General features: G+C 42.7%; 1 protein-coding gene and 1 long non-coding RNA gene across 5 annotated transcripts in view; one reads left to right on the top strand and one right to left on the bottom strand.

Annotated features, from left to right (window-relative positions):
• ZNF704 (zinc finger protein 704) overlaps window positions 1-26,699 on the top strand; it is a 96,987-nt gene that overhangs the window by 24,516 nt on the left and 45,772 nt on the right. The window lies entirely within an intron of this gene.
• LOC311432748 lies at window positions 20,434-23,955 on the bottom strand. The gene is made up of 2 exons (XR_014690288.1): window positions 22,977-23,955; window positions 20,434-21,152 (listed from the first exon to the last, which is right to left on the bottom strand). It is a non-coding gene; the product is annotated as an uncharacterized lncRNA (long non-coding RNA).

Genomic DNA, 26,699 nt, shown 5'->3' with positions numbered 1-26,699 from the left:
CAATGATCTCATTACCAAGCAAATTTCAATGAATTCTTCTAATGTGTCACAGAGGAAAAATGTGTCCTTAATCTGCAACAAGCACTGGGTGCTGGTTCTTGAGGAGCTGTATTCAGCAGTCATTGCTGCTCTATCTGCTAGCTATCACTGTGAATGCATGTCTTGTTCTCAGCTCTTCAGTTCCCTTAAAAAATGGAGTGTAATTTCAAAACACTTTAAACAGCAGGCAATATTCAATAAGAGTAATTTCTTTGTGGTTTGTGTTAGCTGTGGCACACAAAAATCCCTCTTGAAATGCCATCTGTGCTGAGAAAAAAGAAAAAAGTCAATGGGTACATGGTTTTAAACTTGTCTATCTGTGAAACGTGCAAGAATGGGATACCAAGTGTATGGTTACACAGAAGCATGTTCATAGCCATAATTTTCTTTAAATGCTATAAAGTTAAAATATTCTGGTTTATGCAGTGATCTTTGACATTGTATTGTTCAGGCCAGGAAAGACATGAAGCCTGCCTCTCTGAGACTAGTTCTGTCACTAATTGTTATTTTTAAAATATTTTTGAAATTTCTGTTTAACTCCTTTAACTCCTCTGGCATCATCTCCATGCAAACATTCATTTTACAGATTAAAAAAAAAAAAAAAAAGGTAGAAAGTTTGACTTTTCAATATTTAAAGTAGTACGCTTGCATTGTGTGTAACAAGAGTTTTTCAATATTTTGTTCGTGTTCCTAAGATGACTGTTCTGTGGTAAAGCTTGTTTAACTCTGTTGGTTTCATTCTCTGCTTACTATTGGTTTGCATAGGTGAAAGGCTATTTTTAAGGTGCCGTTTATTAATTTCTGTAACAAAGATTTCCTAATGTCTACTATGAGATTTTTTTTATACATCAGGTACTTGTTTTGCCTATTACTACTAGAGTTTTTGTGGCTAGAGGAATGTGAAAGGATGCAGCCCTTAATCTAGATATTGGTGTTTCAACATGATTAGGATATATATATAAATTAACAATAGATTTTTCTAACGTGTTACTTTTGAGGCAGAACTGCATCTTTCTGTGGTTTTAGAAGACTTCAAGGGATTAAAAGTGTTGGAACAGAAGTGTTAAATACACAAGATCTGGATGAATCAGCTATAATTTTCAGTAAGTTTAGTTCTTCCAAGAAGCATGTCCTTTGGCCTGGTTGTAACAGCAGCACTTGATGGCAATGCATTGCACAGAAGATGCATTGTGGGTGCTCTTGCAGGTGGTTTTTATTCTGTAAGCAATGCTGAGTTACTCTGCAGAGCTGAGGGGATGCTCCTTGTAAGCTTACAAGAGTTAACGTTGCTGTCTGGTGTATTTTTAATACATGCTAAATGACTAGTCCTCAGTTTTGAGACAATGGCAGTAAATGTTAGTTGCTGTTCCTCAAGTACACCAGTCAAGCTCATTAGATAGGAGGTCTTGTGATTTTGTGTATCCCTTTATTTTAAGTGCTGTCATAGGAAATCCTGCTGTTGATGCAATGCCAAGTCTACCAAGTAACTTTGGGCCTTCAGTGAACTGAGCATCTGTGGCAAACCAGGAGGAAGCTATGGGTGAAACGTGAACTTGTGTTTTGACTGGTCCCAGAGAAGAGTATGTCCTGTAGCACCTTGCTGCTCCATCCATACAGAGAAAGTAGGTGAAATGACATATCTTGCTAAAAAGATTTAACATTCCCCAGCAAACGTATGTTTACACTTTCCGTAGAACTGCTGTTTAGAAAGATAAGTTATTTTGAGTTAAAACATTCACTGTTAGTAGCTGTGTCTATGAAATTGTTCAACAACCACATTTTCAAAACAGCCTCCTTAGGAAGCCGGAGTAAAATATATGGAATAACATTGCCAGAACACAATGGCAGAGTGTTTCTTTTTTATTATGTATACATCATCATAAACTCTGGGTGTCTGACGGTTGCCCTTGCTTCTCTCAAGGAGCATACCAGAAGCCCAGATGCAGCTGGGCTCCCAAACTGTCTTGTCCTAGGGGCACGATTGCTCTTGGCAGCATTAACACTGGCACATCGCATGGAAGCTGCTACCATGTTGACACAGGAAGAGAAAATGGATGTTTGGGGTAACAGCAGTATTCAAGATGGTAAAAGGAGTAACTAGCCAACTGATGCTTTTAATAGGCTGTATTATAATGCCATTGCTGCTTATTTGATTTGTTTTGCTATGCACAGTTTAATATCTTGGCTGCTCGAGGAAGCGCAGAGGGTGCTATTTCCACCATCAGCAGATGTCCCGCATTATGGTCAGCTGAGCTATTTCCAATGCCATTTTATGTGGGACATTTAGAAAGAGCTGTTGCCTTGAAGATGCTAAAACATCCAGCTGCTGCTGGTGGCCATGCTTGCGATTCAGACCTCTTTCACCTGCAGGATCCCACACATCTTATCTTCAGGGGTGTCAGTCACTGAACTTACCCTTGTTTTGTGGGCCTAAGCTGCTTTCACTTACTGTTTGTAATGAAATAAAGCCTATGTTTAGGTAATGCTTTCCTATTGAAAAACAAAACAAAGCCACAAAAGTTTAAATACTTTGTAGCCTTTTACTTAAGTTGGTATACTAAAGCCATTCTTTATCCCATAGTACGCTTCCAGACTTAAGTTCACTGCTTGTGCCTTTTTGCCCTTTATCTTTATTTGGATTGTTTCTCTTGCTTTCCCCCTGAATATCCGATGCTTTCCATGAAGCTGAGGGAGGCAGTGAAGAACTAAGTGAAGGTTTCAACAAAATAACAAGAAAAGTTGGTTACTGCTCCCTGCAAAGCTGCTTACAGAGCTCTGTGAACATGGCGGCTGCCCTGGGGGGGGGAAAGAAGAGGCCGAGAGGAGGGCGTGCGTGGCCTTCTTGTGTTCCCTTCTGCTGAAAGGTGGCCATTAAAAATGGTTTGATGCCACTTTCTGACAGGATGGCTGAGGCCAAAAGAGGCCTGTAGAGGTCGTGTGCTCCAGCTCAAGCACTGGTGATTTAAAAAGACCATTTTGACTGATTTTCCTTACTTCCGAACTCCTGAGAGTCACGGGCCTGAAATCGCCTCTAGTGTTGTTAATGGGCCTGGGGGCTTGCTGGAGGGGGCCATAGCCGTGCCCCTGTGGTCTCTTACTTCTCAGTATCCTTTAGTTTAGTTGGTAGAGTTATGGGGGCTGCTTGTTGTCACTAGGCCCTTAACTCCAAGATTAGACCTTATTGCATGTTGCTGTAGCTTATCTACAGCTACCTGAGAGCAAGGTGTGGGAAGCTGGGGGTCAGCCTCTTCTCACAGGTAACTAGTGATAGGAGCAGAGGGAATGGCCTCAAGTTGTGCCAGGGGAGGTTCAGGTTGGAAATGAGGAGACATTTCTTCTCAGAAAGAGCAGTCAGGCACTGGGGTTGCCCTGGGAAGTGGTGGAGTCACCGTCCCTGGGGGTGTTCAAGGAGAGGTTGGACGTGGTGCTTGGGGACATGGTTTAGTGGGTGACATTGGTGGTAGGGGGATGGTTGGACCAGATGATCCTGGAGGTCTTTTCCAGCCTTAATGATTCTGTGATTACGGATGTGTTACTCCGATAGTAAGTGCAGAGTAGCCATTTAATGTTTTTCTGGGTGAGTGTGTGTGTGTGTATCCACATGATCTGTGAGTATATTTATATAATACCAGTGGGTGAGCTTGTGTCTGTGTGACATGCACTCATCCCTGGTTCTCCTCAGACACATCTTGCTGATACTTAACCTTTCTGCTTCTAGATCACAAGAATACTTCTAATAATAACAGCAATAGTAAAAATCTAATCGATCTAACCCTTTAAAACAGGTCACGTAAAAAGGCTTGAGGTTACACTTATTTGTGGTTTGTGGTATGTATTTCCTCGTGATGTTTACAGAAATTCTAAGTATGATGAAGATACATTGCTTTCTCTTGCCAGTCCCTAAAGCAAATAAATGCAGAGAAATGCAGCGATTTTGTCATTTTGTTATGTTTTGGTCTGAGTAAGAAGCTTGGAGAGAAAATCTGCGTTGGATGTATAAAACTGGTCTTACAAAAATAAACTGCTTATGTGCTATACTTTTATAATAGATCATTGAAATTAAAGCAGTACAAAAACAAGCTCTCACTTATGTTTCAAATTAAGACATAATGTGTGACATTAATAAACATGGCTTGTACTGGTCCTACAGATAGAAGCTTTGAATTACATTATGCAACAAATGTTCTTAGTTATCTTTTTTTCTTTTCTCCTTTTTTTTTTTTTTTTTTTTTTTTTTTTTTTTTGGCAACCTGTTGTGCAGACATCCAAACTGTTCGCAGTACTAATTAAGTTTGCCTGTCGTTACTGTGGCAGAGGGATTGGCGAGGCAGTTTGTATACAGCGTGGAGCTGGAATGACAAGCCAGGGAAGGACGTAGCTGCTGCGAGACATCTCTGAGGAGGCAGCAGTGGTCCTGCCTGCTGGCACTGCCCCACAACGCTGGGGTTTCCTCCTTCAGGACAGGGATTTGTGGTTGCAGCTGAGCCTGGTGGTCATTTCTGCACTCATTTTGTCTGAGACCTTTCCCTGGGGTAGAAGGGACTGCTCAGGTACGGCTGGGGAGGCACTGAATGCATTGGCTCTGATGCTGTGGTTCATCAGCATCCTTTAGTGCCTCATTTTGAACTGCTGTTGGCTCTAGTGCTCCTAGGAGTATGCTTTGTTTACCTGATATCAAATAAATAAAAATAGGAAATACAGAAAAGAAAATCTTTAGTCAGACTTAAACCAAGCTGCCTTTCTTCCCATCCCTACACCCAGCGGCAAATATCAAGCTGTTATATGTTTCTGCTTCTTACGAGCTTCTTAAATTAAAGCCTGTCCAAGCTAAATGTATCCCTTGATATCATGCTAACTTACTAAGCATTTGGCCTAGAACTGCCCTCCTACTTTGCAAAGCCTGCTGTTGACTCACTGCACTGTACAGCTTCCCACGTACCCATCCATCGCTGCATGCTCTGTTCCTCCCACTTGTTCTCCCCTTCCTGCTCCTGTTGTGGGTATGCCTCTGCTCCAACCATCCCTTAAAAAACAAGTGAAGCTCCAGACCTCACCCTCTTTCAAATACTTTACATTTTTCACAGTTGCACTTCTAAAACCTTCTCCTCAGTTCCAGTGAGGAATACATTTTTCTTCCTCTTCACCATTAGCTTTGTTCAAAAGATGCAGTTCCAAATACTCTAAAATTAGTCTCTCCCCGTGCTTTTATGATATGTTATATAAGCAATGCTTGGGATAAATTATATTGAGCTGAACTAAGGAATCTCATTGTTAAAAGCTCCTCTTCCCATATTATATGCTGAGTATATTTGTATGCATGGACAATGTCCAGCTAACCTTTGCCTGCCCTAACGCAGTGGAAAGGAAGGCTGCAAATAGCAGTGTGAGCTCGTGGAGGGAAGGAAGTAGCTGGGGGAGAAAAAGCAAGCCAACTGAATACCTGAGCCCAATCATCATTTTTCGCTACTATTTTTGTAAAATTATCAACATCTGTTACATAAGCTGATTATATCTATTTTTTGTTCATGAGGTGAAAAAAATCTATTCTAAGCAGTGAGCAACAGACCAAACTTCAAGTCTGCTTTGTCTGGTGGTGAGTTTTTTCAGTTCTGTGATCTAGCTGAAGGTAACAGCATTTCCTAAGTAAGTGAAGGTTTATGTACACGCTATGATATATTTCTGTAAAGTGCTAACTCGCCACCAGGGTAGTTAAAACTTGGTAATGTCAGTGGCGGGGCCATGAACAGCATGCCCTTTGTAAGCATGGATGGGGAAATGAGCCAACCACAAGACAACACAAAGCATGGAGAGCAGCAATCATTACGAATAGATGGCAAATTGCCTCTGGTCTTAAACTGCTTTTGTCAATACGTATTGCAAGGTTTAATGACTTTGTTTTCTGTTTTCACTATACTTGAGCCTCAAATGTGCACTGTTATCTCCAGACCTTTGTAGGAGCCCATGCGCTGGAGTACAGGGACCTCATTATGCTGGTTCTGCACAAATGTAAGTGCATAGCTGATACAGAAATTATATTTTAGTGGGGAGATAGAAGAATCGGTGGGAGAGTGCCTGCAGATGCTGAGGAGTTTGTCTTGATGGGAAAACTGCCTTTATCTTAGAGCCTTTTCTTATTGACGGAACTGCTGCAGCTTTAATGAAAAATATTTGAACAGATTTTAACAACCTTAAACAAGTACCACGTTCTGTTTAAAAAATATGTTGAGTACTTTTCCAAACTCTGGCTTTCAGGAGATGCATGGCTGCGTGTTTCGCTTCTGGTGCGTTGCCAGATTTCCTGTCTCTTCATCTATGCCAAATAATTGCTCACTTATTACAGTAGAAGCTTAAATATTTTTGACTCAGAGATATGTTTAGAAGATGCTAATATGATAGATATTGGCATATTCTGGTTTATAGCGTTGGAACAACAAAATCAGGGCTAGAAGGCCCTCTGCAGGTCATGTAGGTCTAATCTGGCCCCCTATTGAGATCAACTCTATGTATCCCTTTTGATAACTGCTTGTCTAATCTGTTCTTAAAAGTTGTTAATTATTGACAGGTCATAATTATGAAGGGCAGTCAGTTCCAGGGTTTAAATGTTTTCATGCCAGAATATTTTCCAATTCGAGCTGAAACCTCCCTCATTGCTTTTTACATCCATTGCTCCCTACCTGTATTCCTGCGGGCATGGAGAATAATTCAGACTTCCCTCCCCAGTTTGCTTTCTTTTGCTCTCCATCCTTTTCCATGGTGAAGAACAGTCTTGTGGTGACTGGAGGGGACACCCTTTATCCAACAGTTTAATACAAATTGTGTGAACAAAGGTGTGAAAACAAATGCCAGACACAGGATTCCTCCTTCTCAGATGAACCTCTCATTTCACAGCGATGCACCTCCAGACTTTTAGGCTGGGGCAAGGGCCTGATGTTCCCCCAGGAGCTGGGTGGTGGGGTTGGGGCTGGGAAGGGGCAAGCCCCAGATAGCGGTGGCACAACCCGTGGGAACAGTGCAGGCAGAGAGTCGGGATGCCTGTGGCTTTGATACTGCGTGAGAGGAATCTGAGGACCGTGCCCTTTAAGCATCAACATTTTTTGGTGGCTTTATTTACTTATTTCTTTATTTTCCTGGCCTCAGTTCTTCCAGTTTCAACGTAGAAGGTAAATCTGTCCTCCTTCCAGTGAAGAAGGGTGCACGAGCTCCATGGCCAGTCACGTTGAGTAGCTCCGTGAGATGGGTGAGCGGGATAACTAGGTGAGCCTGCTGGCACCGTCGAGTGGGAACAGAAGTAACAGGTTCTGGAAACTGAATCCAGCATTTGTTTTCTGGGAAAGGGAGCGTAATATTTTCCACATTAGCGCATTGTATGGGCTCAGGGTTGGACCTAGCCCAATCTGTTGTAGTTCATGTGTGGCTGGGAGCCCAGAAATGCCAGTCCTGCTCGTGAAGGATGGCCCCAAAGCTAGCTTGGATAGAGAAGGCATACCCCTTGTTCACTTGTAAAGGCCTCCTTCCATGCGTGCTCCCCAAAAAACACCCAGCAGGCAGGCACACTCCAAGTGCTTTGAACACTTTGATTGCAGAAGGTATAAAGTAGATGCACGGTTTTGTACTTGAAAGGAAGCGTGGGGCTGTTGGCAGCCCTCCAAACATGGGGCTTTGACACCTGATGGCTGTTCGCTGCAATGCTCAATGCACTGGTTAGATTTTGACAGACTCCAGGTAGCAAAGTAGTGGCGATGAAGCGCAAATTGTTTATAAGTGTACAATATCTATATGTATGTATGTCTGCAGAGAAATGACTGTGGTTTAGACAAACCTCAGGTCGTTTCTGCCCTCCTTTCTCCCAGAGATGCTTTAACTGTTTTCTTTGGGAATTATGTTCAGGTTACAGCTGGGAATGGTTAAACAGATCACCCTGTTGAATCTCTGTGACAGAGAAACACCATCTCCTTCTCCATGTGTGTTGTCCAGTCAAAACTTCTGGCATCCTAAAACTACACACTTAAAGAATGGCCATTTCACTATCTATGATAAGAATCATTTCCTGAGTGCTTTCCCTCATCTGTATGCGTGTTCTGCTATATACTTATATACCTCACTGCTTCTGATTAGTGCCCTGTATAATTTAAAATAGAATACACTTCTTGTTTTATTAGTGAACTTCTTCATGCACGCACAGAGAAGGGCCAACTTATATTTGGGGGAAAAAAAAACTACACAGATGTCGATACCTTCCAGACTGATCACGTCCACTTCAACATGTCCAGGACAGCAGCTCTGCTTTTAATGAAAATAATAATAACATGTAGTACAGTATATTATGATTCAATGCTGTATAGCTACTGACACATCTTAAAACAAAAACAAAAAAGCACGGAGCACCCAAACTTGCACCTGTCTAGGACATTGCAAATTAAGACCAATGGATGGATGAGCCTGCCAAACTGGGAATTGCCCACTTTCTGGAAATGCTGAGCTAAACGGTTGTCTAGATGGTCACAACTAAGTTATTAGCATTGGAAGGGGATTGCAACTACTAGTCCTGGTACAAATAGTATTTTTAGGTTGTTGCTGTTTTCTGATCAGTCCTTCTGCAAAAAAAAATGAGGTGTTGAAAACATCAAATTTTAATTGTCTGCAGATGAAGAACTAAGATTTGTATTTATATTTTTTCCATATATTTCCATCCTGTTTAAAAGAGATTCCTTGGCCAGGTTGATATTCAAACAATAAATTTCAAGCAATAATATTTCAAATTTCAAGCAAAAATAATTTCAGGCAAAAATTCAAGCAATAAAGATGTTAAAAAAAAAAAAGTCATTCTTCTTTGTAGCTTACCAGAGAAGAGCTTAGTGTCTGTGATACCAAGCAGGCTGTCTTTAACCCCATGTCCTAGGGCTGGAGGTGTCAGAGAGACCACAAAGGGAAATTTCTTCTCAAAGTGCTACATGCAATATAAGGATTTGTGCATTAGCTGCTTCTCAGCTGTATAATAATTTCAAAACTTGTTCTAATTTTCCTGTGTTACTTCCAGCTTATTTAGACCTTCCACTGCTTGCCGCATCTCCACCTGTGAGACATCTCCAAGTGGTCATGCCTGAAATGCCTGACAAAGAAGCATCTAAGAGAGTGGTTTGTAGAGAGTGGTTTTTAGGTTAATTTGCTTAAAAACAGCTTCTTGAAAAACTTGAAATGTTTGTATTTTATATTAAAAAAAAAAAACAAAAAACAACACACAGTATTAATGAAGCAATACTACAGAAAATGCATACAGCCGCTATCAGAGTGGTCCCATAGAGTGTCCCTGGTTCTTGCACATTGCTGCCAGTCACAAGCAGTGGCTCTTTTGGCGTGGCTCTGCAATGTAAGCATCCTATCACAAGGATCAGGTTGCATGAAAATGTTTAAAGGGCTGCAGTCGCAGTCTGATAAACTCTTATTTCTTGTTCCAGGCAGCAGAATCCTTTGCATCCTAAGAAAAACAAAACCATATTGGAAATGTGAAGGTCTTGTTAATAGAAGGAAGTGGAACTGCCATGTCCCCATTAAATAACAGATTATGCACCTGCATGCTTCAGCAAAGGGAGATCTTGTATTTAATAACCGAGGCAGTGATCTGAAACACCACATTTGTGACCTGCAGTTCTTCATTATTGTTTATCTAACAGCTGGAATTAAATGAAGTGCTGACTAAGGGAGCTCCTCAAAATACAGGAGTGCCTTATTTTATTGAAGCAGGGAAAGCTGTTTTTAACTGAAGTCAAACCCTCTTTTTACAGCAGGTGTGAGGGACAGGAGGAGAGTAGAAGAGCAGAGGTAGTGTTCTTTTCTTTATGCTGGTGCTATTGATAATTGTAGAATGAGCATTTTTAGAGCAGAGAGTAACTTGGCTCTACATTAAAACCTGTTTTTTTAAAAAAATAATCTCAAGAGCTATGCTTTGGTGAATTGGTAATTTTCCTAGTATAAGACCTGTACTGATTTTCTTTCGCCTTTTCTATTAGCAATGTGTTATAATGCTCTACTGGCAAATAGAAGACAAATTGTACGAGCAAAGAAACTAAGTAGTTTCTTTGAAAACTATAAATGGTGAGGAAGCATTTTTTTGTGTTCTGAAATCCTGTGCTAGCCTGGCAGCCCTTCTTTTCCACCCACCAGAACTTCAGGAGCCATGCTGGTGTTCCCATGTCTGTCCTCTCCCTGCCCTGCTGATTGCCAGTTTTGCTCCCTGGGAGTCTGTTCTCTCCCCTTCTCACCTCTGGGTTTTCCTTTCCATGGGGTAGCCTTGCTCCTCCTTGAAACCCTGTACTCCTGCTTTAGAGCAGCACCTCTCATTTTCCAATTTTTATCGCTGTCTAAAGTGTTTTAGCAGGTCTTTGGTAACTTCTGACCACTTTAGGTCTCAAAGTCTTTCTCGTTATCTCATCCAAAAGTCAATTTATCATGCATTCTCCAGATGTTTCCCTTGTGCCAAGCTCTTGCGTGTCTGGCACAGCCTGGTTTCTTCAGTAGGTCTTCAGATCTTTCTTGAAGTGCCACTTCTGCCTGGTGTTACACCATAGGTTGGCTTTCTTTGTCTGCTTTTTGGATGTGTACCTTCTTCTGCAGCTGGTGCAGAAATGGGGCACCCACCCATAGTATGGTGTAGGTCCCTGCCTGAGAGTTCCTTGGCTCTGATCTTGTGTTGTGCAGATCAAAGAAATATAAATTAATACATACCATTATGAAAACGCAATTACAGTGTTTCCAGGAGTATTTTTTCAACCATCCTTGAATAAGTTGTAAAGACTTTAAGCTTGCTATTTAAATATATTGCAGTAATATAATTAAAATGATTTACAAAAAGCATCTTCCTTATGTTCTATGCAGAATTAACTATTTAAAAAAGAACATTGTGAATAATAAATAACCAAAGTGAGCCTATCCCTTTGCCTATCCATGTGGGATTCAGTTTGTGCATCGTTTAAAGAAGCAGAAATATAAATCCTCTACGTCAGCGGAGTTTTTTCATGTTGTAGCTCTTAATTTACATATTTTCTGCTCAGAGATCAGTGCTTCCGATCGAGCACTGAAGGCTGCAATTGTATGCTATTAGCCACTAAACTGCATTAAATCTTTTGCTGGGGCTGTATGTAGATGGAAAGAAGGATGGGATAAAGCTTAGCTAAAAAGTTTTTTTTCTAAGTTGCAAATCTAAAATGACTTCTTGAAGCAGAAGCTTTACCGATGCGTTTTGTTCGCCTCTTCTGGGCCAAGGTAACGGTGTGGGAGATGAAACGCAAATGCAAAGTAAGAGCAAAGCAATGAAATGAAGTTTCTCTAAAGTTTTTCTTTCCATGTAGCCCCTTTCCAGATTAATTTAAAGCCTCCTGTTCTAGGGGGGAGGGGGAGAGGTTCTGGCTCGCTGACGTTACGAGCAGAGTTAGCAGTGACAGGTAAGTACGTGCCCTCCAGCTGTGCCCTACTGAAGCCACAGAGCTGGGATCCGGGGGGCTGATTGCCACAGAGTTTGATGTTAAAATGGAGATTTCAAATCAGTTCCTTACAAAACAAAGTCTATTTACAAGACCCAGAATGTGCACTGGGATCAGAGGAGGTGCTCTGGTTTGTTTTCCTCTGCTGCTTGTTTTCTGAAATCTCAAGCACACCACCGTGCAAAGGTTTGCGTAGTCGCCAGCAGGATTCCTCGAGGGAAAAGGAGATTTTGGGGGGAGCTGATGCGCCTGTGCACCCATTGCTTCACTGCTTTTCATATTCTCTGATATCATTGCTTCTGCCCTGAGCTCTCAGCCGGTTTTCAAGGCATTCAGGTAGTGCAAGGGCTGAGCAAAAGGAGCTGTGTGCCTGTCACTGCAGAGCTTGTTACTTCCAGAGGCCTTTTTTCAATGGGCAGAGAGGGAAGAAGGAAAGGATGATGCACTTGCTCCGAATTATGAGCCTGATGAGTCTGCTGTGCTCCAGACAAAATGAATGTTTCCTCACCTCGTACCTGCTGTTTGCCTGGGATTCCCTCTCTCTGGGGGCTGAGGAGAGCCAGGCTCTGCTTTGCCTTGTCCCTTGCAGTGCTGCTGCCAAAGCGTGCTGGTCTTGGGTGCTTCGTCTTCTCTGGGCAGCTGTATCCTGGGTTTCTCAGTCTTAAATTGTGTTTGGAACTTGTGTACTTGTATCAGCGTTAAATAAGGAGGAGGAGAAGGATGGTCCTTCGTGGAAGAATTGCCCAGCAGTTCAGTGAGCAATGAATCTCTGCTGTTTTATTTCAGTATCTGAAAGACATCCTAGCCCAGGAATGGCACCGCTGTACTAGGCTCTGTAAAAATGCTGGGTAGCATCCAAAAGCCCAGAATCTGCCTTTTTCCTCGAGCTTTTTCTAGAGGCCGGAGCTCCTGCCACCTCTTTGTGCCATCTGCCAAGTTTACTACTTCTGTGTGTTGTTTGCTTCCTTGTTTTGCATTTTTTCCTGTTCATCTCAAGAGCTGTATAATCCCCATTTCAGCATCCTGTTTTAATTCTCCAGTCTGCAGGGCTTCTCCTGTGTTAGCAAGAACCCACCGCATGCCTTTTTCTTCCGAGCTGTGGGTTTTAGATAGCACGGCTCAACAAGCAGCATGAATCCTGGAAAACCCAACAATTCTGAGCCATGGCAAACCCACAAACCTCCTGGGGCCGCGTGCTGTCACTCTCACGCTGGACACAAACCAGGTCCCTTGATTTTGGCCCGACCACCAGGCAGGAGGTGATGCTGCACATTCAAGCTGTGTTACGTAGGTTGGGGTGTGCTGTGGCAGGTTGTTTTGGTAAAAGCTTTTACAAAGAGCCTCCGTGTCATGTACAGTTGGCTTCATAATAGCAGCATGTAGCCTTGATGAGGGGACAGAAGAAAAAGAGTGTCTCAAACTTGGAAAGGGCAGAATAAGTGTATATATAAATATATAACTATATATTTAACTATATATATATATATAGTTTTATAGTATTTTTTTTATAGTATTTAACTATATATATATATATAGTTAACTATATATAAATATATAGTGCATATAGGTGGATATAAAGTGGTCCTTACTCAGTGGGAACTGTTTCCAGGACCAGTAAGGGTCAGGAGCCGGAGGGCTGGCTCCAGTTCTGTGGGGTGTTGCTGACACTGCGCTGTGCTTCCTGCTGCCACGAGAAATGGTATAAATGTCTGCAGCAAAATAACAACTGTAAGTCATTGAGGAGCATGAAATAGACCTAAATGAGCTTGTTAATATTGATGCTTGCTATGTAGCTGAAGCTGCAAAGCTTGTTGCAGACCTTGCCTGGCGTATTCATGAGCACAAACAAGTGCAGCTGCCCTTCCTGCTCATGGATGAATAGCAAAGCACCTCGAATTCCTGCAGATTTCGTATCAAAGCTGTTACCTGGGCATTTTATTCACATGTATTAATTCTGTCTGTGGGCTTTTTGTTAGCTGTTTAGTTTCTCTGGTATGTTATCCCGTTTTATTACCTTCGGACAGTTTCCCAATGTCACATATTTTCATGTCCACACCTTAAGTGTGTGATGGCAAACTGAAACTCAGGGAAATGAGACATTTCAACAGTGTGGCTGTATGAACATATCCAAACTTGTCTGTGCTAAATGTTTGTGAGACCTGGCTTGGAGAGTGTTCCTGTGAGCAAAAGGTCACGGAGACACGCTGGATGAGTATCGAGTAGAAGCGCTGAGCAGTCCTTTGAGAAGTGTTTGTGAATTTTATTCAAAGGCATGTCTCTTTATAATTTTCTCTCAGGATTTTTTGAGCTAGACCGACCAAGGTGCAGCTTCATTCTGTTCCAGACAGAAAGATGTGTTCTGTTTTGTCTGTGCCGGAGCCGTGACAACCTAGCGGGACAAACCCTGGATTCGGTGGCAGGTCCTCCTGCTTCCTTCCTCTGCCTAGGATGAGCTGTGTATGTTGATCACCTGTGGAAAAAGCAGCAGAAACCCTGCATGGGGAGGAGAAAGGGGAGTGAGCGAGTGTGAGCGCGTGTGCGCGGCTTGGCAAGCATGATGTCACTCATTTGCACTGCTAGGGGATGAGCTCATCGGGGAGGCGTCCTGCAGATTTACAGCTGTGCCAATTCATCTCTGTTTGGATTAACGTTCTCCGAGCTCCCTCCTCGAACTGAACAACAGGCGCTGCGTTATGAATTATTTAAAGGCCTGTGAGAGCTTCTACCAAATAAAATTGAGCGTCAGTGAAAAACAAAAGAGTCAACTCTGTATTTTGCTTTCACTATGTTAGAAAACGGCACGACTGCCGTTCCCAAGAGGATAAGCAGGTCGTAGCATCCCCATTCCATCTTTTTTTTAATTCCTCCAAACCTGTCCCTTAACATTTTTGAGCTACTCGTTTTCAACAACAATCTGAGGTGTGTTTTTGTGGATGGTGGGTGATGTAACTTTATATAGAGACAGATAATTCTTGTTTAGGTGCAGCGTGACATGGGTAAGGCTGCATTATTGCACTCTATAACTGGGCTTTCATTTGTAACAGGAATTGAAATATAAAACATGGACTGCTAGGAAGAGCAAGCATGTTCTTCTATTTCTAGAAGCCGTGTTTAGGCTACTGTTGTTTGTTTTTTTAATAATCCATGAGAAAAGGTGTGAGAACTGATTAGCTTTGGGCCTTCATTGTTTTCGGAATTTAACTGTGTTAAATCTGAGGTAGTTAGGATTTTCCATATACAGATTTTAGAAGGGATTAAAAAATGCTGCCTCCGTTGTGAAGGAAGATCCAGAGGAGTCTTCCTTGTAGTACGCTGTTCTGCAGATGGGTCAGAGCCACCACTTGACAGTCAGGTAAGTGACAGAGAGCTGGTGCTGCCTCCTGCTTAGCTGCAGAGTACAGAGGTGTAGGCATGGCTGTACGTTCACTGTCAGTGAAATTATCCTCAGAAACACTTGGCTGACTCTTCCCAAAGGTTAAAATACTAGGGTGAGATCTGCCATGGAGACAGCAAGACAAAACTGTGCCTGGCCACATGTAATGCTCTGGGACCTTGCTACGAAGCAGAATGCAGTGTAAGTGTTAGACATTACTCTGGTTTCTCATAGATAGCTCTTGTGTTCTTCTTCAGGGCAACACTCACGAGTTATTGCTGTTGTCTGCAGCAGCTTTATAGCTTTGCTTGTTCCTGATGTGAGGTACTTCGGCTGCTTCCTTTCGATGGGTGTACCAGCAAGCTACACAAACAAAGGGAAATACAAAAATAAATAGAGGTAGAGTTTGAGTTGCAATGCCTGGTTACTCTGATAACACTGCCCCCTTCAAATTTTGGTTGTGAGCAGAGCCTGGCTGAATGTGCTGCAAGTGGGAGCAGTGCCAAAATGTGCTCATTCAGAGGTGAACTCAAAATACCTTCAGCACTACCAGCCCAGCATGCCCCTTTGAACAAAACCTGTAATGCTGCATCAACACCACCTAATTTCCAGTATTTCACAGCACTTTATGTACAGCTGTGCTTAAGGATGAACTTAATCTTCCAGACAGCAAACAGCTTTCAGCCTGTTTTTATTCAGACAAAAACTCAACCACACATAAAAGCCTGCTCCCCAAACTTAGAAACGTTGGGTTGAACCCGTACCTTGATTTTGGCAAGGTAAAAATGAATTGTTCTGGAAAAGTTGCCTTGAAAATGCTTTTTGCTCTTTTTCTGCTGTCTTTCCCTATGTGAAACCAGGACTGCTGTACTTTTACTGCACTTTGAGGGGTCTGCTGGAAGGAGCTGCATGCTACAGCACAGTAGGTTATATGTAAATTTCAGGAATGTGGTTATGATTAAGCTCTTTTTAGGAATGCAGTTATGACTAAGCGTGTCAGTCAACAGCAAGTACCTTTGTAAAAGTTATTGGTGAAGTGCAGGAGATCTCTTATTCTGAAAAACCCGCCAGGAACGGGGTCTTCATTTCAGGCTGAAATGGAGCGTCAGCTGCTCAAGGTCAGCTGCCCAGCTCAGAGCCAGCTGGGATGTGCTGGGGCATCTTAGAGATGCTGCACACCTGAATTTACACAAGATAGGTCTTGATCCCTGTCCATAAAGGCAGGTCAGTTGCTCCCAGTGCTCTGCTGGTGACGTGACCAGATTTCTGCTGGCAGTGGTGGGAGCACAGACACAGCCCGCACATACACGTAATGCACGTGTCCTAAACTGGACCCGAATCCCTTCTTTGCCTGCACTTCTGTAGCACCAAGCACACGCATCTGGACAATGAAGTTAAAGTTTTTGAGCATGGAGACTCGGAGATTTAGTGCTGCTTTCAGTCTAGTTCCGATAAGGATACAAAATCGGTTTCAGAGCTGCAACTGAAAAGCAGCCCTCAATTAAGGTGGTTAAGGAAGCATATGGAAACTGCAAATCAACTGTGATCGCAAGCAGCTTGCGGGAAAGTGAGGATGTTCAGTGCTCTCAGCTGCATCCTCTTTGTTCCTGGGAAACTGAATTCATCTAGCTGGAGGCAAAGTGTTATTACATTTAAAACTAAGAAATACAGGCATGGGTGTCCTAGATTTGTTACCAAAGCCTTCTGAATATCGTTGTTTTCTATTGCTTGCTTTGGTGTTTGATACTCTGCACAAATATCCTGCCTCTTGGGATCCATGCTGGTTGTTTTGGAGCTGGCTTGGTTAATGCTGTGTACCTCTATTGTGTCGTGCTGGACGGACACATTTTCACTTGTGCTCCTGTTAGTTGCTGAGTATTTCACCAGCTTTTATTTTGAAACCTATTGTTTAGAAGTGACCCCTCACGTACGTTTTTATAGGGCCATTTCCAGTACACACTTTCCAGTTTTATTTAGTTTTAAATAAATGGGAATATTTTTCCTGGTTTGGAAATGTAGGGCAATTTGTCCATTTAGCTATTGCTTAATCCTATGCTCCATTTTCTGTAAAAAAATAAATAAAGCAAATCATCACACTCCCTTTTGTAGGGTCAAAGCTACAATACACATGCATTTTAATCCTCTAATAAATGCCAAACAGGCTTTTTCTGTGTGGCTTGAGGTTCTGTTCCAGAGAAAAAATAAAGAATTTTGGTTAAGATTGTTGGCAGGAATTGAATTTTACAGGATTAAACTGTTAATATTTGTGGCAAGTGTAATAAAAAGTAAAATATCTGAAAAAGGAATACATAGTTTTCATTAGTCTACGATGTGATTTTTCCAATCTGAGTGCTCCTCAAAGTATTTCACATAGTGTAATGATGGTTCCTCTGCTTTTGGTTGTTTCCACAAGGGCTGGGCTTAGCCAGTCATGCACCGAACTATGGATTTTTGCACTTTTGGCTTAAAAGGAGTAAAGTATTTGCAGAAACTTCTTGTAGCATCCTTTGTGTTCTCTGCTGGGAATTTCTCCAGCAGAAAAGGCATGGAAATTAAATCAAGTAGCAACTCACCAAGGCTGTCAGCTGATTTCTGAGTATAGCAGTTATTTATTTTTTCTTTCCACCAATAGCTATATTCTTGTCACTGCTATAAGTGAATTTTAAAAGGTGTTACATAATCGATTGCTATGGCACATTAACAAGCTGTAGTTCAACTTCTTAAAGTTATCTCGTCAAATTACATCTTAACAAAGAGAGAAGACACACTGCAACTTGGTGAAATATTTCTGAAGTTTCAATAAAGGGGAAAAAATAGTTCCCCTTTTGTCATGTCTACTTTTTATTTAGTAACACAAAAGATTATGGGCTACTGAAATAAAATTTCAGCTCATGAATTCTCCCAACAATATAACATGGGAAAATGCAATGTGTAATGTGATGAAATCCTCCAGTCTGTACGTACCACTTTGCTTTGTAATAAGATGCAGCTTGAAGATGCAGTAAAGATAAGGAAGCAATAAAAATAACAAGCTGATAAAGAAGCAATATAAATAACAACCTTCATAGGGCTGGCCTTGCCAGTTACTTAAGCGTAATAAGAATATTGTATGTCCTTTGATTAATTTATGCAACTTCACAAATGAAGTGGACGATAAACTTCACTTTAAGGCCTTATTTAAGAGGACAAGTAAAGTTTGTGGTGTAAAAACGCTCGGAAAGTTCATTTTGTACAAACTCTCTCCGTAGAAGTTGATGCTGAAATTGAAGCTCAAGATAAGCGTGAGTCCTTTGATTCAAAGATAAATACTTAGAGGTTTTGTCTCTCTTGTCTCTCTTCCTGTGGTTTTTGAAGCAAATGCTCCTTTTAAAAATTTGCATTTTAATAACCCCCAAACCAACCCATGCTTGCAGAGGAATATTGGCTATTACTTTTTGCAGACTTCTTTGCAGTGTTAGAGAACATATTACATATACTGTAGAAATACTGTACTGTCTTTGGTAGCGTCCCAATAACAAGCACAGCCCTCACATGCTGGGTGATACTCTCAGCTTAAGCTACTTGTCAAAATTGTTGTGAAGTGGGCTTTTAAAACATTACATGCTTCCCTAACTCTAATCAATCTTCTGTGTTTTTTTTTAACAATGGTAGTTTTTTGTTTTTTTTTTTTAAAAAAAAAGATACAGAGAAAGCAGCTGCTTATTCTTGAGGAATAAAAATGAGACAATGAATCAAAAATGTTTTTTCGCTTACTTTTTTGGTTACTGCGTTTGCTCTATATAATATCTTGACTGTTCATCATGGCAATAATACTTCAGGAAGGTTGTGTAGACATCTTGGCTTCCTTGTGCAACTCATATGCCCTTGAGGCTATAATGTGAAATCAGTTTTACTTCTGTACATCTCTGATCCAAGAGTGATGTGTGAGACTGCAGATCATACTGTGTGATTGCAACAACTGCTTTTTTTGTTTGGTTTGTTTAGTTTGGTTTTGATAGTTGCTGCGTTTTCTAAAAAAAAAAAAAAAAAAAAAAAAAGTCCTTCCGAGTTGCTAGGTTGTATGCCCCAAGTTACTGGTTGTTTCTGAAGAACATGACTCTGAGCACATGTGCAACAGCATAGTTTTATTTTGCTTTAGATTTGCATGAAATAGTTTGTAGAGATGATGGCTTTGACAAGTCTGTTTCAGATTCCAACAATGCCTTTACTGAGGCAGAAGCGCAGCAGCCACTCCACTTGAAACCAGCAGAGCCTTGTGCATCCCATTGATGGGGTGGTTGGGACCTGCAGGACCTGCAGGAGCAGGATAGAGAAGCTTTCTCCTTCTCCTTCTTAGCTGGGATCTCTGTGGTGTGGCTGAACTATAAAAACACTTGGTCATCAGACGTTCAACATGGATGAGGAGATATCGTTGAGGGTGAAACTTTTGTTTTTTCCCCCTCCCATTCAGGATTTTTGTTAGGTTTTGCTTTGGAAAGGTAGGAATTATGCTGGTTCCCAGCATGGCAGTTGCAGAGGTGGAGCAATTGGTGTTGCAGCACAAGGGCTCCACGTGCTTCTCATCAGACAGGTAGGTAAGCGTCACACAGACGGGATACGTAGAGTTATTTAAAGAGCAAGGAAAGCCCTTCAGATGCAAAGCTGGGCCATAGGCTGAGATCAGTGTTTGCAGTGGAGATGCTTCACTTTCCCAAGGCAAGCAGTCAGAGCCAGCAGACGAACCACAGATGGGTCCCATTGCATAACAGCCGTGCTGATCCCCGCGCTGATGTATTGCTTGTGACAGGGTATCCCTTCAGTGTAGCATGCAGTGGGGAGAGCAGACATACGAAAATAATCACTATTTGAATCTGCCCTTGAGTTTATTTTCAGTTCTTCAAAACGCGACCCTTGTTACAGAGCAAGAAAAAAAAAATCAGTCCTAAAGCTTGTGTTATTGTTTTAATCTTCTTGCTTGTGAAATGTTTTTTGGAGGTTGTGACATATATGTTTGCTTCAATGTGATTTATCGTGCTCTGCATGCTGCTGTTTATAGCTGTAACTGAATAACTTTTGTTAGCAAATCCCATTTGTGGATCATGTGTGTGACTGAATTCTTTTGACATTGTAGATTGATGATTCTCTTTTTTAGATATTCCTTTAAAAGGAGGACAAATACACATCTTATGCATGGCTATTTGTCTCATTTCAGATGAAATTAATGAATCAAAAATTCACCTGTAAGGTTCTACACAGGAGGCTGGCAGATGGGATGTATAACAAACAGAAAGAATTGGGAATGGTAGAATAATACTTTTCTAATTCCTATGCACACATTCTTTCTCCTCCCACCCCCTTAGTTTACCAAAATGTAGCTCTGTGCATTGTTGAAGCGTTGGTAAGACCTCCACACGTTGCAGGTACTGCACCAGGCTCTGCTGTGTATTTCCCAGCCACTAGCAGCTTTCCCTGAGGCACAAGAGGGCCACTTTCCAAACTGTTTGCCATAAATGTTGTTTTAATCTCTTCCAGTTGGCTACAATGAGTCCTGAAGTTCTTGAAGTCAGGCTGTTTGAGGCCCTCCTTTCCATTCTTCCCTACTGAGCAGTGCCTGAAGCACCCTGATTTTTCTTTTCAGTTTTGTTTCTCTGTGATCGATAAGTCGGACGGTGGAGTACTGTGTTGTGGGGTCATGCTTTTCATCTGCAGGCCGTCATTACAACGCTGCTGCTTCAGCCTCAGCTCCCGTGGGTAACTCCCAGAGCTTGTTCCCCTCAGGACGAGAACTCGACTCTGGAGTTTCTGAGCCAGCCGCCTTGGCACGAGCTGGAGGAATTAATTTCACAGGCTGAGGATGCCACAGCCTGTTGAGATCAACCCGCGCCTCCTTACTCGCAGCATGCTGTAAAGAAAGATGCTGTCCCAGATTTGCTCATCTGCCAGGCGCTGCTGCGCAGGCAGCAAAATCCTGTCAGGGGCAGGATGGGGAGCGAGCCCCGTGCCTCTGTCCCATGCTGCTGGGTTGGGCAGCGGGGGTGAGAAGGGGGCTCTGGAGGTCAGAGGAGCTGGGGTGGGACACACATTTGGGGCATGTAATTCTTAATGTAAACTTAATGTAAAGTTACAACAGGACTCTGCGCCGGAGGGGAGGTAGGCCGAGGCTGAGGCTGGGGAATTGGTGATCTGCTGAGCTGTGTGCTTAGGAGGGGAAGAGAAGCACAGCTGTACAATGTGTGTGTAAGGAGAGACTGCAGGAGGGAGATAAGAGAGGAAACTGGGGCTTGCTGGTTTTCACAGAATCACAGAATCACAGAATTTCCTAGGTTGGAAGAGACCTCAAGGTCATCGAGTCCAACCTCCAACCTAACGCTAACAGCCCTCCACTAAACCATATCCCTAAGCTCTACATGTAAACGTCTTTTGAAGACTTCCAGGGATGGTGACTCCACCACTTCCCTGGGCAGCCTGTTCCAGTGCCTCACAACCCTTTCAGTGAAGAAGTTCTTCCTAACATCTAACCTAAAACTCCCCTGGCTCAACTTAAACCCATTCCCCCTCGTCCTGTCACCAGGCACGTGGGAGAACAGGCCAACCCCCACCTCGCTACAGCCTCCCTTGAGGTACCTATAGAGAGCGATAAGGTCGCCCCTGAGCCTCCTCTTCTCCAGGCTGAACAAGCCCAGCTCCCTCAGCCGCTCCTCGTAGGACTTGTTCTCCAGGCCCCTCACCAGCTTCGTCGCCCTTCTCTGCACCCGCTCAAGCACCTCCATGTCCTTCTTGTAGCGAGGGGCCCAAAACTGAACACAGTACTCGAGGTGCGGCCTCACCAGAGCTGAGTACAGGGGGACGATCACCTCCCTAGCCCTGCTGGTCACGCTGTTCCTAATACAAGCCAGGATGCCGTTGGCCTTCTTGGCCACCTGAGCACACTGCTGGCTCATATTCAGCCGACTGTCCACCATCACTCCCAGGTCCTTCTCTGCCTGGCAGCTTTCCAACCATTCCTCTCCCAGCCTGTAGCTCTGCTTGGGGTTATTGCGCCCCAGGTGCAGGACCCAGCACTTGGCCTTGTTGAACCTCATGCAGTTGACCTCAGCCCATCGGTGCAGCCTATCCAGATCCTCCTGCAGAGCCTTCCTACCCTCAAGCAGATCGACACACGCACCTAACTTGGTGTCATCTGCGAACTTACTGAGGGTGCACTCGATGCCCTCATCCAGATCATCGATGAAGATATTAAAGAGGACCGGCCCCAGCACCGAGCCCTGGGGGACGCCACTAGTGACCGGCCTCCAACTGGACTTGGCTCCATTCACCACGACTCTTTGGGCCCGGCTATCCAGCCAGTTTCTAACCCAACGAAGCGTGCGCCAGTCCAAGCCAAGAGCAGCCAGTTTCTTGAGGAGAATGCTGTGGGAGACGGTGTCAAAAGCCTTGCTGAAGTCAAGGTAGACCACATCCACAGCCTTTCCCTCATCCACCCAGCGCGTCACTCTGTCATAGAAGGAGATCAGGTTCGTCAGGCATGACCTGCCTTTCATAAAGCCATGCTGACTGGGCCTGATCGCCTGCTTGCCCTGCAAGTGCTGCGTGATGACTCTCAGGAGGATCTGCTCCATGAGCTTTCCTGGCACTGAGGTCAAACTGACAGGCCTGTAGTTTCCCGGGTCTGCCCTCCGGCCCTTCTTGTAGATGGGCGTCACGTTTGCTAGCCGCCAGTCGATTGGGACCTCCCCCGATAGCCAGGACTGTTGATAAATGATGGACAGTGGCTTGGCCAGCTCCTCTGCCAGTTCCCTCAGTACCCTTGGGTGGATCCCATCCGGCCCCATCGACTTGTGCACATCTAAGTGCCGTAGCAGGTCACCAACCAGATCTTCATGGATAATGAGGGCCACATCCTGTTCCCCATCCCCTTCCACCAGCTCAGGGTACTGGGTATCCAGAGAACATCCGGTATTGCCGCTAAAGACTGAGGCAAAGAAGGCATTGAGCACCTCCGCCTTTTCCTCATCTCTTGTAACTAAGTTTCCCCCCGCATCCAGTAAAGGATGGAGATTCTCCTTAGTCCTCCTTTTTGTGTTGATGTATTTATAGAAACATCTAACATTTTGGCTCTGAAGAGCCAAAAGCTGAGGGTTGAGAGCAGGCTGTTGAGTCAGGCTGTGCTGGGCACTTGTAGCTTTGTCAGAGTTTTAAGTCCGTATTAAGACATGCAGAGGAGAAAGAATAAGTCCAGCTGCTGTAACTTTTCTGCAAAAATAATCAGACATTGTGTAAATTCTAAAGACAGTTTATTCCTTAAATAAAAACTGTCGAAACACACTAATGCTCTGCAGAGATAATGCAGTGTTCCAGGTGGCACACGATGCAGATAGCGGATCCAGAGACGGTAACATAATCTGCCTCTGGTCTGTGTCTTACCGAAACCTGCCATCATATAAACTGAAAAGTTTGTATGTCAGTGCCTGGGTGGCTCTAAATACTCCCATCCTTTATCATGGGGGCACTGCATGATCAGTAGGTTTGTTATGTGAAGATGAAGAAACTAGACTATTAGGCTCATGCTTATAGTATGAAAGTAGAAAAAAAGATGAAAAATATACTTGTTTAACAGTGACAAAGAATGCACATCTCTGGAAGTAGGAAGACAAAATAATTGTGTAATGGAAAAAGATGCCATTTGTCATCAAAGTCTGTCATTTTTTGGAAGTAGAAATACGGATTAACAGTATGAACCATAACTGGGGCATTTCGTAACTCCATCTTAAGCATGGCCTTGGTAAATGTTGACAGTGTGCATCTGTAGTTTTCTGTAGAATCCAGCTACTGTAGGAACAGTGCAGAGGGACAGATGAAGATGGCATCTTCAGTACAGTTACATTTTGTTGTGGTTTCTTTAGGTGACTGTTACTGCTGTTCACGTGCCTCTCAGTGTCGGCAGAACCTTAATGGGAGTGTGAGGATGGGTAATGTAAGCATAACACCATACCCACGGTAAATGACTGGCAATTTTATGGCATGGTTATTATTACCTTTGGTATTTGTTACAGCAACATTTTCCTAGACACAAAAAAAAAAAAAAAAGATAAGCATGCTCTACTTTGTAATTTAAAGAACGACAAGAGCAAATTTCACTTTGCTGACTTTGTAGAACAGCGTTATGATTTCGTATATAGTTGAAAACATATATATTAACAAGGAAAATGTTTCCTAGTAACAGAAAAAAACGGAGAACAAGATGGACCTAGTACTAGACTGGGGCTGGATATTGTATTCTCAATTTCCTTTTGACACCTGCAGGCCATAACTCAGTTTCTCATAATGAAAAAGAGGGATGAATTTAGGACAAGAATGCTAAAGATGAAAGTAGGGTTAAACCAGATGTGTTCTTCTGGTACTGCATATTATATCAGTCATTTCATTGTTTTAAATGCAAAGCATTCAAGTAACTTGCAAAACAAGAAAAAAAAAAAAAAAAAACAACAAACACCCACAGACTCATAAAGCAAACACAATATAGCACAATCAGTGTTTAATGTGAAAAGCACCTTGGAAAATCATTTTTATCAAGAGTGCTTATAAGTATTGCTAATACCTCTCTTCAGTTTTAATCCATCTAAATGAACTATTTTGTGTTTTCACACTGGTTTAGGAAAAAAATAATTGTACTTTCTAATCCATTTTTGTTTTCGTAATATCTCTATGCATTACTTTTTCTCTTAATTCAAAGTACAAATATTGATGGTGATAATCTTTTTATAATGATTTTATGGATCATAGGTAAACTACTTGCAAACAGCAGTCTAAGCAATAATTTGCAGATTGGGTTTGCCCAAACCTTCTACTATCCCAGTAAGACTGTGGATGGTGATTGCTACTGGCAGCTTTTTCTGGGTCTTCTACTGGTTGGTAGGTGTTTTGTATATTGCTAGTTGCAGATTATTAAAGATAAAATCTTGCCCTGCTCTCAGACTGTGTTTTCTACCCACTCACTTCACTGTGCAACCTGTGTTTTCTGATAATTTGATATAACTGTGTTGCAGCAGTCTTAATTACAGGGTTAGATTCCGACTTCAGGTCCAATTTGTTCTACCAAGACTGTTGTGTGTATTTTAAAAACATAATCAACACACGGTTAGTGATGAGACTCAGTAGGTCAGGTTGATGGTTAGACTTGAGCTTGAAGGTCTTTTCCAAGTTAGAAGTTTCTATGATGTGAAGATTATGATTGTTTTTCATGGTTACATCTCCATAAAGGGGGTTGCTTTCCATTTGCTTGAAGAAGAGTTCAAGGGTGAAAAAACAGAGCTCAGAAATTTCATGAGGACTTGAATGAATTCCCAGTGGGTTAAAACAGGGCTGTATATTCATATGTACATGTATAGTTGTCGTGAAGCACCAGTAGGGTGCTGCTATTGTTTAAATGCTATGATTGTTTTAAAATGAATAAATCTACATTCAGTGGTGGTAGAGATGTCTACAGTAAGGGATTTATTTAGTTTATTGTAGATCTGACGATCTGTTGTAGATACAATAATGTTGCATAGAATAAGTGATCCATGGCAACTTGCTTGGCAATCTTTAATGTAATGCAATGTAAAGTAATGGTGCCATTAGCAAAACAACAACTTAACTATAAGCAGAAACAAGACTGAATGCAGTCCTCCTAAACCACTGTGGATCTGTGTTTGAGTGTGTGTGTTCTTTATTTTACCACCAGCAGCATAACACTTCTCTCTACTGCGGCTGCTGCTTTAATTTTATACCATTCTAGCAAGCATGATCGTTCCCAACTGCAGCATTGCCAGGTTTGTGTGAAACATCATGTTCACTTTGACACATGTCCATGGTATGTTTTGAAAGTACAACCCTATGTCTAGTTCTGTGGTTTTTGACTTCTGTTACTTGGGATGCAGGACATTTAATAAACAATCTAACAAGGATATCATTTCTAGAGGAGGGGAGAGGTATGGGGGAGGACAGATCTGGGGAAACACAGATGAAAGAAGACAAATTTTTTAGCCATGTAATCAGAGTGTGGGTAACAGAAGCAGAATCACACAGAATCACAGAATGGTTGAGGTTGGGAGGGACCTCTGGAGGTCACCTGGTCCAACCCTCCTGCTCACATAGAGACACCTCCAGCCACTTGTCAAGGGCCATGTCCAGACAGCTTTTGAAGACCTCCGAGGAGGGAGACTCCACAGGTCCACCTGTGCCAGTGCTGTCACCCACACAGCACAAAAGTGCCTCCTGGTGTTCAGGAGGAACCTCCCGTGTTCCAGCTTGCGCCCATTGCCTCGTGTCCTGGTGCTGGGTACCATGGAAAAGAACCTGGCTGTGTCCTCTTCGCACCCTGCCTTCAGGTATTGATACACATTGGGGAGATCCCCCCCAAGCCTCCTCCAGGCTGAACAGTCCTGGGTCATAGCCAAGTTTTAGTGAGTCAAAAGCCAGCCAGCTCCAACAGAGCTGGAAAGACTGTTGTAAACCAAGAAGAGCAAGAATTCAGGAGGGTGTCCCCCATCTCCTTGAATGTCTGTCAGATTGTACTTCTGTACTGTCTGCTTTCGTATACACATTTTCTAAAATATCTTCAGTCAGTATCAGTGCAGCAAAGGAGGAGTGTTCAAGCTGTGGGACGAGAAGACCGATCTCTCAGCTGTAGTGAGAAGGTGGCCATCTGCAAGTTTGCTCTTGGTTCCCGTGGAAGAAAGTAAGTTGTTAGGGAGGGCTTTGAAAGGGTCCAACAGTTGTTCCAAAGGCAAGAGGAAAGATTGGTGTTAAGGTTAAATATGTTGTCTTTGTAAGAGAGGGTTCAGAAGAGA

Source organism: Aythya ferina, assembly GCF_964211825.1.
Source record: "Aythya ferina genome assembly, chromosome: 2".
NCBI classification, from domain to species: domain Eukaryota; kingdom Metazoa; phylum Chordata; class Aves; order Anseriformes; family Anatidae; genus Aythya; species Aythya ferina.
This window is presented reverse-complemented; position numbering and strand designations above follow the sequence as displayed.